General features: G+C 41.5%; 1 protein-coding gene across 20 annotated transcripts in view; it reads left to right on the top strand.

Moving 5' to 3' along the window:
• LOC142840608 (protein FAM156A/FAM156B-like) overlaps positions 1 to 11,705 on the top strand; it is a 50,556-nt gene that overhangs the window by 251 nt on the left and 38,600 nt on the right. For 3 of the 20 annotated variants that reach the window (XM_075957105.1, XM_075957124.1, XM_075957103.1), the window contains exon 2: positions 1,125 to 1,305. The gene's annotated coding sequence lies outside the window, so the exon portion shown is untranslated. Of the gene's footprint in view, positions 1 to 79; positions 143 to 360; positions 596 to 1,119; positions 1,306 to 2,187; positions 2,205 to 7,101; positions 7,142 to 11,705 lie in introns of those variants that run through there. The other 17 variants (XM_075957104.1, XM_075957108.1, XM_075957115.1 and 14 more) reach the window with 14 other exon arrangements.

Raw genomic sequence — 11,705 nt, 5'->3', positions numbered from 1 at the left:
GTTGGGGAGGGGATGGACGCCAGAAAGAGGGGGAGGGGTGGAGGGAGAGAGAGGCTGGCCTGATAGCCGTGTCCCAGGTTTTAGATCCGGGTTGAGAAGGGTGGCTCAGAGCATCCAAGGGGGGTCCTGATGCGAGACGAAGGTATGGTGGACCTGCCGGAAGAACCTTCCTTGCCCGAGAATCACCCCGCTCCACACAAATCCAGGTTCCACGATGCGGGGAACACCTAGCTTGGATAGGGTCTCAGTGAGGAGTCGTGGCCCCTTAGCTGGACCCTGTGTAGCCTGTTGGTCCTCCCCTCTCCTCGATTTGCACAGTCCCTGCCCGAGGGGCGGGTGGAGGAGGGAGGGAAGCAGGGAGAGCAAGGGAGGGAAGAAGGGAGGTTGAGCAGCCGGGAGACTCCCAGCCACCAGCAAGGTCCTCCCTGGGGCGGGGCGGCTGGGGTTGGGGGAGGGGGCTGGCGAGACCAGGAGAACTTGGCTGACTGGCTGACTGAATGGGGATGCTTGGTGTGGTGGTTGTTCTTGCCAGGACAATAGCTGGCTGACAAAATCAGGCTCAGGCCTTTCTGACTTGAGAGAAGCCTGCGTGGAGGTGAGGAGAAGTAGCCAAGTAGCTTAGGCTACTAGTGTAGAGAGGGCAGGACTTGTAACGGTCTGGGGTCTGATTTTGAACAAAGATTTGGTGGAAGTTTCTCAGGCTTGACATGGGAAGGCTTGGAAGATAGGGTAGATAACCTAATTTAGAATGGGGTTTTATGGGCCTGGTCTGGAAGCTAGCTTGGAGGGAGGTGGAGGAGGAGTGTAGACACCCAGCTCAGAACAACCCCTGTCAGGCTATCTCCGATGCTGCTTCTACCTTTTCTGGGCCAGGAGGCAGGATGAATCCATACGTAAGATTGCATTCCCGGACAGAATAAGGCGAAAGATGAGAAGAATGCATGGTGAACAGAAATGTGAAGACCAGGGAATACATTTCTGTTTTGAATCGGTTGAATTGGGACCAAACGATGCTGTAGTGGTTCCTCTAACTCACAGCATTCAACAAATCCAATTCTCTTGATATAAAAAGTGTATTTTATTTGTCTTCTTCCCCCATTTGTTGATTCATTCATTAAGCACAGCTTTATGTAGGTCCAGTGCTGGCCTCAGATGACTCGGGTGGATCAGACTTGCGGCCTGCTCTTATGAAGCCCATGATCTGCTACCAACCTGTGGGCCTGGAAGCCAAGCACCTGCGACTGCATCCCTCTGGGACTTGTGAGATGTAGGTCCCAAGGCCTGCTCCCTGGAAATATAAATCTGGTAGGTGGGAGAGGTGCGAAACATTTTTTAGAAAACCTTTTGGTGGCTATTTTTATATCTCTCAAATTTGGGCACCATGCTTTGAAAAGGATAAAATCCTATGGACTGAACATAAATTCTCAGTGGAAATTAGGAAATGCTTTGGACCGACCTAGAATGAAAATCTTCACCTGAAATCTTGTGAGATTCCTCTAAGGCTGTGTGGAGGGGGGATTTCATAGCTTTAAATTCATATATTTTTAAAAAGGAAGAGCTAGATTTCTGTCTTAAGTTAGAAAAGGAATAGAAAATAGAGCCACACCAGAGAAGAAGATCAATAAAGTTAATGGTTCTTTGATGAATCCTTGAGACATCAGAGAGTAAGAAAGCATGTAAAAAGTGTCAGGAACAAAGGGGTCACTACACCGTATAACACTGCGTTATAATGAGAGGCTATTAGTATTATAATTTTATGCTTGCAAATTTGAAAATTTTGATATGGCAGAAAAATTCTTGGCATATAAAATTTACTAAAAGTCACAGAAATTATAGACGATCTGAGCAATCGTAACTACTAAACAAACCGAATTTATAAGTTTAAAAGGTTTATACAGAGAAATCTCTAGGAGGCCAGGGAGATGGCCTCAGTGGATAAGAACACTTGCTCTGCAAGTGCAAAGACCTGAGTTCAAATCCGTAGCCACCATGTAAAAGTGTGGCATGGCTGTGTCTGCCTGTAACTCTACCATTGGTGGACAGAGGCAAGTGAATCCATAGAATTTGCTGGCCAGCCAGCCTAGCCAAAACACAGTGTGCTTCCAGTTGAGTGAGAGACCCTTTCTCAAGGTGTTTATGTGGAGAGCAATAGACAGAAACATCTAAAGTTCTCCTCCAGCCTCTGTGTGCATGATTGTTCAATGGTAAGTTCTGCAAAATATTCAGAGAGCCCCCAACTTTCTAATTTTATAAAATTCTTCAGGGGATTGGAGAAAAATTATGATTGGTCAACAGGCACAAAAGAAAAGCAACTTAACAAACAAGCAGAAAAAAATCTCATAACAAACTTAAGTTTACTAAGAATTTAAAGAAGGTTATTAAAATACCATGCTTTCAGACTTCATACCTAATGGGGAAATATTGAATGCTTTCCGTGCTGGTTAGCCTTTGTCAAGATACAAAGTAATGTCACCTGGAAAGAGGGACCTTCACTTAAGGAACTGCCTGGAGCACACTGGCCTGTGGGCATGCCTATGGGGCATTTTCTCCTAGGCAAGTGGTCCTGGTTTGTATTAGAAAGCAAGCAGAGCAAGCCATGGAGAGCAGGCTGGCAAGTGGCATTTCTCTGTGGTCTCTGGTCCAGCCCCTGCTCCTATATTCCTATCCTGACCTCCCTCAGTGATGGACGTGGAAATGTAAGACAGAATCAATCTGTTCCTTCTCAACTTGGTTTTGTCCAGAGTTTATTGCGGCAACAGAGAAGCAAAGCTTGGGAACAGGACTCTAATCAGTTTCATTCAAATTGTACTGAAGGTCTTGGCCAGGGCAAGAAAAATATAAATAAGGGCTCAAGATAAAAACTGCAGTGCAGGGCACAGGCTACCTCCCTGTGAGTTTTTAGTCAAGGAAGCCCCAGGTGGCTCCAAACTAACACAGACTATTGCTCTTGCTTGCCCGCGGTTACCCACTATAACTATCCAGAAAGATCCCACCACACACTTTTGTTGCAGGGCATAGAGAAATCAATCTCAAACTGATCAGGAAGCGTTTTCTTCCTTTCTGGCCAGTTTTCGTAGTGCCAGAAGATGCTCACTCGCTGGTAGCTGAGGGAGAAAAGCTATCAGTGGGCTTCCCAAGTGTGAATCTTGCATGCTGCAATTATGACCTACCTGCCAGGCAAGAAGTACCCGCTGGTGCGATAGCGCTACACTTTTTATGCGGTAATGAAGCACTTTCTGACTGGACTTAGGCCTGCTCCATTGAAGGGATTTTCGTTCCAGGTACTGTAATTCGCGTCAAAAGCTCAGGGCTGGGAAGGTCATAGACCCTAGGGTAGAACCTGCTATTGTTATTTTGCTAAATGGTCATGCTGTCCAATTGCTTTCTAAATATGAATATGTTCTACTGCACACATATATATATATGTTTTAAAAATAAAGAAACATTTTTAATTTTAATTTTTATTAGCTCTTTGTGAGTTTCATACACCATGTTTTGATTTGTTTCTTATTCACCCAATTTTGTACCCCTTTGGAAAACATTCCTCAAGACCAATCTTGGAATGTGTAGTCTTTCACTGGAGTGTAGTCGACTAGCTAAGGGTAACGCTCTTAGAGAAAACTTTTTCTCCCTCTTCCTGAAGCTCATAGTAAGAGGTTCTCCCCTAGGGCCTATGACCTGTTTAGTCATAGGTTATTGGCCCAATAATGATGCTAGGTATGCGTTTCATCTTGTGGAGTGGGACTTATATCCAATCGGAAATTAGTTGGTCACTTGCATCATGCTGCTGAAGTCATTACTGGACCAATGGGCGTATCTTTCCAGACCAGTTAGTATTGTAGCTGATAGGGTTCACAGCTGAGCGTGACTGAGGTTTACTTTTCTACTCCGGTAGTATGTATAGAATTTTCCATCACCATGAAAGCTAGCCAATAGGGTGAGGGTTCCAGGTTAATAACAACTTGATTTCTCTATGTTCAGTGATTCAAGTATGTGGTATCTTCAGCAAGAGAAGCTTGCTGTCAAGTTCTGGGGGATAACCAAGAGCCATAGCCATGGCCTGTATTGTTTGTGGGGGTGGTCTGTGGGACCTCACTGGCTAACAACTCTGAATAAATTCCTGACACTGAACATCTTTCATTGTTTTAGTTTGTATGTGTTTATTTTTTAAATTTTTGTTTAAAAATATGTCCTTATTTTAAATTTTTATTTTATTATTATTATCTTTTTGGTTTTTCGAGACAGGGTTTCTCTATAGCTTTGGAGCCTGTTCTGGAACTAGCTCTTGTAGACTAGGCTTGCCCTGAACTTAAAGAGATCCACCTGTGTCTGCCTCCTGAGTGCTGGGATTAAAGGCATGTGCCACCACTGCCTGGCAAATATTTTATTTTATGCACATTAGTATTTTGCCTGCATATATATATATATATATATATATATATATATATATATATATATCTGTGTGAGGGTGTCGGATTCCCTGGAACAGGAATTACAGACAGTTGTGAGCTGCCATGTGGGTGCTGGAAATTTAACCCGGGTCCTCTGAAAGAGTAGCCGGTGCTCTTAACCACTGAGTCATCTCTCCAGCCCCTAAAAATTATTTTCATACAATATATTTTTATCATATTCTCCCCCCTCCCCCAGCTCCTCCTTAACCACACAACTTCATGTGCTCTTTCTCAAAAAAAAAAAAAAACGGAAAAAGCAAAAAACAAACATGAAAACAAAGAAGAAAATCAATAAGAGAAAACCCAGACCAAATCAATACAAAACCCAAAATAAAAAAAAAATGCGCCAAAAATCCATGGAGCTCGTTTTGTGTTGGGCAACTATTCCTGAGCATGGGGCCTGCCCTGCAGTGTGGTTGATATTCCCAGTGATGCTCCATTGGAGAAAACTGATTTTCCCTTCCCAGCAGGTATTGACTGCAAATAGTTTCTTGGTTAGGGGAGGAATTTTGTCTCTACTTCCCCTTCTCAGTGCTGGGTTCAACTTTGTCTGGGTTGAACTTGCATAGGGCATGTACATGCTATCCCAGTCTCTGTGGGTTCATATGTGGATCAGTTCTGCTGGGACTATTTCCTAGGAGCCATCCACCATCCCTGGCTCTTACAATCTTTCCTCCTTTTCTTTCCCACGGATCACTGATCCTTGAGAGGAGGGGTTCAATAAAGACATCCCACTTCGGACTAAATGCTCCAAAGCCTCTCTCAGTGCATCATCCCACTGTAGAGCTCTTGGTTAATTGGTTATTACCTACTTCAAGACGAAGCTTTTCTGATGAGGATTTAGTGATTCTATGCTCTATGACTATAGCAACCTGTCATTAGGAGTCGTTTGATTGCTATGTTCAATTAGCAGAATGTTAGTAGCTTTCCCCTGGGCTCATGACCTGTCTAGTCTCAGGTTATTGGCCACTTTAGCAGTGTCAGGTATGGGTTCTATCACATGGAGTGGGCATTAAATCCAATAAAAAAAAGTGGTTGGTTACTCCTATAACTTTTGTGCCAGTGTTGCACCAGTGTGGCAACAAGTCTCTGTTTTAGGTCACAGGGTTTTTAACTGGGTGAAATTGATGATTGCTTTTCTCCTCCAGTAGCATGCAAAGTATCTTGCAGCACTGTGAATGCTAATAAGTAGGAGTGAAACTTCTCATTAGGCACCAACTTGATTTCTCCCATGTTAGATGACCTAAATCAGTGTTGTCTTCAGCAATAAGGACTTCCCATCAGGTTATGGAGAGTAACCAATAATCTTGACACTAGCCTATGATAGTTGGGAGAGTCTATGAGACCCATTTGGCCAATGACTCAACAAGATGTAACCAATTCCTGGCACTGGAGGTTTTACTTGGTGGCATAAGACATCTAGTTGGGGCATTGTCTCCATGGTGACTCCATTTAAATTCTTCCCACATTTGTGTATATTTTAGGAAGCATCTTTAGGAGTAGGAGCCCATATGGTTTTTCAAGTGGCCTTTAGTGTTAGTTGTCAGTCTCTATATTCCTTCCTTTACCCTGCATTCTCATTCTCCTCTCCATTGAATCCTCCTGTTCTAGTTTCCCCTTTATTTCTTTATAACACTATACTATTTATTTCACATGTCTTAAAAGACCTTCCCTCCCGTGACTACGTACTAGATATTTAACTTCTGTGGTTCTTTGGATGGAAATACACATATAGAAAGTCTAAAAGCTAACATCAGCATTTAAGAGAAAAGTTGCAATATTTTATTTTTTTTGTTTTGTTTCGGTCTGGAGTACCTTAGTCACGATGGTTTTTTTTCTAGTTCCATCCATTTACCTTCAAATGTCATAATTTGATTTTTCTTAACAAATGAATAGCGTTCTGCTGTGTAAATGTAGCACATTTTCATTATCCATTCATCAGTTGATGGGCGTCCAGGTTGTTTCCAATTTCTGGCTATTATGAATAAAGCAGCAATGAACATGCATGAGCAATTATCTCTGTAGTGGGATGGAGAGTCCTTTGGGTATCTGCCCAAGATTGTTAAGAGCTGAGCTTGTGGTAGATTGATTTTCAGCTTTTTGAGAAACCTCCGCACTCATTTCCATAGTGACCATACCAGTTTGCACTCTCACCAATAATGGATAAATTCTCTCGTTCCTGCATTCAAACTACCATGTGCTGTCATTTGTTTCATTGATCTTGGCCATTCTAACTGGGGTAAGATAAAATCTCAAAGCCATTTTAATTTGCATTTCCCTGAAGGCAAAGGATGTTGAGCATTTCTTTAAGTGTTTCTCGGCCATTTGAGTTTCATCTTTTGAGAACTCTGTTTAGTTCTACATCCCGTTTTTAAATTGGGCTATTTATTTTTTTGGTGTTCAGGTTTTTTTCTCCTTGTTTACTCTAGATATTAACCTTATTCCAGTTGTATAATTGGTAAGGATCTCTAGGCTGCCACATTGATAGAATGGTAGTGTCCTTTGCTGTACAGAAGCTTTTTAGCTTCATTAGGCTCCATTTGTTAATTGTTGGGCTTAATGCCTGTGCTACCACTATCTTGTTTAGAATTTCTGTTCCTAATCCTTCGAGTTCAAGCTTATTCGCTGCTCGCTTTTCTATCTGTTTCAGAGTATCTGATCTTATGTTGAGGTCCTTGATGCATTTGGAGGTGAGTTTGGCAAAGTGATAAGTGCAAATTTATTTGCATTCTTCTGAGGCAGCTACTCAGCTGAACCACCACCATTTGCTGAAGATGCTGTCTTTCCCCCTGTGTTTATTTTTAGCTTCTTTGTAAATAATCATGCGTCTGTAGGTATATAAAATTATGTCTGCTTCTTCAATTCTATTCCACTGATCAATGTGTCTTTTTTAAAAATCACATTACAATTCTGTTTTAATTACTATAGCTGTATAGTTTGAAATCTGTGATGGTAATACCTCCAGCAGTTCGTTATTCAGAATAATTGATCCTAATTTTGTTGTGTTTCTCTAAGATTTTGAAGATTTTTTTATTATAAATAATACCATTCAAAATTTCCACTTCCTCCCTTCCTTGCATTTCCCTCCCACTCCCCCACTCATGCTCTCCCCTCCCCCTCCAGTCCTAAGAGAGGGCAGGGTACCCTACCCTGTGGGAAGTCCAAGGTCCTCCCCACTCCATCCAGGCCTAGGAAGGTGTGCATCCAAATAGACTACGATCCCCAAAAAGCCAGTACATGCAGTAGGATCAAATCCCAGTGCCATTATCATCGGCGTCTCAGTCTGCCCCAATTGTCACCCACATTCAGAGGGTTCAGTTTGATCCTATGCTCATTCAGTCCCAGTCCAGCTGGCCTTGGTGAGCTCCCATTAGATCAGGCACACTGTCTCAATGGGTGGACCAACCCCTCCTGGTCCTGACTTCCTTGCTTATATTCTGCTTTCTGCTCTTCAATTGGACCTTGGGAGCTCAGTCCAGTGCTCCAATGTGGGTCTCTATCTCTATCTCCATCCATTGCCGGACGAAGGTTCTATGGTGATATTCAAGATAGTTATCAGTCTGACTATGGGACAAGACCAGTTCAGGCATCCTCTCCTCCACTGCCCAGGGTCCTAGCTGGGGACATCCCCGTGGACACTTGGGAACCCTTCTAGAGCCAAGCCTCTTGCCACCCCCAAAATGGCTCCCTTAATTAAGATATCTTCTTCCCTGTTCCTATAGCCATCCTTCCTCCATCTCAACCATCCCACTCTCCCAAGCTCTCCCCAACCCTCCCCTTCTCCCTTCTCTCCCCCTTCCCCCCACCCCACCCCACCCCTACCTTCATGCTCCCAACTTTTGCCTGGCGATCTTGTCTGCTTCCAATTTGCAGGAGGATCTATATATGTTTTTCTTTGGGTTCATCTTATTACTTAGCTTCCCTAGGATCGCGAACTATAGGCTCAGTGTCCTTTATTTATGGCTAGAATCCACTAATGTGTGAGTAAATACCATATTCATCTTTTGGGGTCTGGGTTATCTCACTCAGGATAGTGTTTTCTATTTCCATCCATTTGCATACAAAATTCAAGATGTCATTGTTTTTTTTACCGCTAAGTAGTACTCTAATGTGTATATGTGCCACACTTTCTTTATCCATTCTTCCATTGAGGGGCATCTAGGTTGTTTCCAGGTTCTGGCCATTACAAATAGTGCTGCTATGAACATAGTCGAACAAATGCTTTTGTAGTATGATTGGGTATCTCTTGGGTATATTCCCAAGAGTGGTATTGCTGGATCCTGAGGTAGGTTGACTCCCAATTTTCTGAGAAACCGCCACACTAATTTTCAAAGTAGTTGCATAAGTTTGCATTCCCACCAGCAATGGATGAGCATTCTCCCTACTCCACATCCTCTCCAGCATAAGCTATCATTGGTGTTTTTTATTTTAGCCACTCTGACAGATGTAAGATGGTATCTCAAAGTTGTTTTGATTTGCATTTCTCTGATAGCCAAGGACGCTGAACATATCCTTAAGTATCTTTTGGCCATTTGAAATTCTTCTGTTGAGAATTCTCTGTTCAATTCAGTACCCCATTTTTTAACTGGGTTATTTAGAATTTTAATGTCTAGTTTCTTGAGTTCTTTATATATTTTGGAGATCAGTCCTTTGTCTGATGTAGGGTTGGTGAAAATCTCCCATTCAGTAGGATGCCTTTTTGTCTTAATGACAGTGTCCTTTGCTTTACAGAAGCTTCTCAGTTTCAGGAGGTCCCATTTATTCATTGTTGCTCTTATTGTCTGTGCTACTGGGGTTATACATAGGGAGTGGTCTGCTGTGCCCATGCATTGAAGACGACTTCCCAGTTTCTCTTCTATCAGGTTCAGTGTGGTCAGATTTATATTGAGGTCTTTAATCCATTTGGACTTGAGTTTTGTGCATGGTGATAGATATGGATCTATTTTCATTCTTCTACAGGTTGACATCCAGTTCTGCCAGCACCATTTGTTGAAGATGCTTTCTTTCTTCTATTGTATATTTTAGCTTCTTTGTCAAAAATCAGGTGTTCATAGGTTTCTGGATTAATATCCTGGTCTTCGATTTGATTCCATTGGTCAGTGTCTCTGTTTTTATGCCAATACCAAGCTGTTTTCATTACGGTAACTCTGTAATAGAGTTTGAAGTCAGGGATGGTAATGCCTCTGGAAGTACTTTTATTGTATAGGATTGTTTTGGCTATCCTGGGTGTTTTGTTTTTCCATATAAAATTGATTATTGTTCTCTCAAGGTCTGCGAAGAGTTTTGTTAGGATTTTGATGGGGATTGCATTGAATCTATAGATTGCCTTTGGTAGAATTGCCATTTTTACTATGTTGATCCTACCAATCCAAGAGCATGGGAGATCCTTCCATTTTCTGGTATGCTCTTCAATTTCTTTCTTCAAAGACTTAAAGTTCTTGTCAAATAGATCTTTCACTTCCTTGGTCAGTGTTGAAATACGAGTGGAGGGCTGCGTCCTGCCACCCGGCTAGCTTTACCTGAAATAATTACACCAAAACTGTATTCTTTTAAACACTCTTGGCCCATTTCTATCTAGCCTCTTCTAGGCTAGCTCTCGCACCTGGACTAGCCCATTTCTAATAATCTGCTATAGCCCATGAGCTGGCTTACCAGGAATGATCTTGACCTGCGTCTGCCTGGAGTGGGAGAATCATGGTGACTCACTGACTCAGCTTCTTTCTCCCAGCCTTCTGTTCTGTTTACTCCTCCCACCTATGTTTTAACCTATGAGGGCCAAGCAGTTTTTTTATTGCTTAACCAATGAAATCAACAGATTGATATATGACACTCCCACATCAGGTCAGAGTTACCCTGAGATACTTTATGCTATTTGTGGCTATTGTGAAAGGTGATGCTTCTTTGATTTCCCCCTCTGCTTTTTTATTCTTTGTGTATAGGAGGATTATTGATTTTTTTGAGTTGAACTTGTATCCTGCCACATCACTGAAGGAATTTATCAGCTGTAGGAGTTCTCTGGTAGAGTTTTTGGGGTCACTTATGTACACTATCATATCATATGCAAATAATGAAAGTTTGACTTCTTCCTTTCCAATTCGAATCCTCTTGATCTCCTTATGTTGTCTTTTTGCAAGAACTTCAAGCACTATATAGAAGAGGTATGGAGAGAGTGGACAGCCTTGTCTTGTTCCTGATTTTAGTGGAATCGCTTTGAGTTTCTCTCCATTTAATTTGATGTTAGATGTCAGCTTGCTGTATATTGTTTTTATTGTATTTAGGTGTAATCCTTGTATCCTAATCTCTCCAAGACCTTTATCATAAAGGGGTGTTGAATTTTGTCAAATGCTTTTTTGCCATCTAATGAAATGATCATATGTTTTTATTTCTTTCAGTTTATTTATATGATGGATTGCATTGATAGATTTTTGTATGTTGAAACAGCCCTGCATCTCTGGGATGAGGCCTACTTGATCATAATGGATGATTTTTTTTTGGTGTGCTCTTGGATTTGGTTTGCCAGTATTTTATTGAGAATTTTTTGCATTGATGTTCATGAGTGAGATTGGTTTGTAATTCTCTTTCTTGGTTGAGTCTTTGTGTGGTTTTGGTATCAGGGTAACTGTAGTTTCATAAAAAGAGTTTGGTAATGACTCTTCTGTTTCTATTCTGTGGAACACATTAAGGAGTATAGGAATTAGCTCTTCTTGGAAGTTCTGGTAGAATTCAGCACTAAAACCATCTGGTCCTGGACTTTTTTTGGTTGGGAGGTTTTTGATGACAGCTTCTATTTCCTTGTGAATTATAGGTCTATTTAAATTGTTCACCTGGTCTTGATTTAATTTTTGTATATGGTATTTATCTAAAAAATGTCCATTTCTTTCATATTTTCCAATTTTGTGGCATACAGGCTTTTGTAGTAAGACCTAATGAGTCTATGAATTTCATCAGTGTTTGTTGTTATGTCCCACTTTTCATTTCTGATTTTGTTAATTTGGATGTTCTTTCTCCGCCTTTTGATTAGTTTGGATAGGGGTTTGTCAATATTGTTGATTTTCTCAAAGAACCAGATCTTTGTTTCATTGATTCCTTGGATTGTTTTCTGTGTTTCTATTTTGTTGATTTCTCAACCCTCAGTTTGATTATTTCCAGTCTTCTACTCCTCCTGGGTGAGTCTGCTTCATTTTTTCTAGAGCTTTCAGGTGTGCTGTTAAGTCTCCAATGTGAGCTTTTTCTGTTTTCTTTATGTGGGCACTC

Source organism: Microtus pennsylvanicus, chromosome X, assembly GCF_037038515.1.
Source record: "Microtus pennsylvanicus isolate mMicPen1 chromosome X, mMicPen1.hap1, whole genome shotgun sequence".
NCBI lineage: Eukaryota > Metazoa > Chordata > Mammalia > Rodentia > Cricetidae > Microtus > Microtus pennsylvanicus.
The sequence above is the reverse complement of the archived record's forward strand: the minus strand, read 5'-3'. Positions and strand labels throughout refer to the sequence as shown.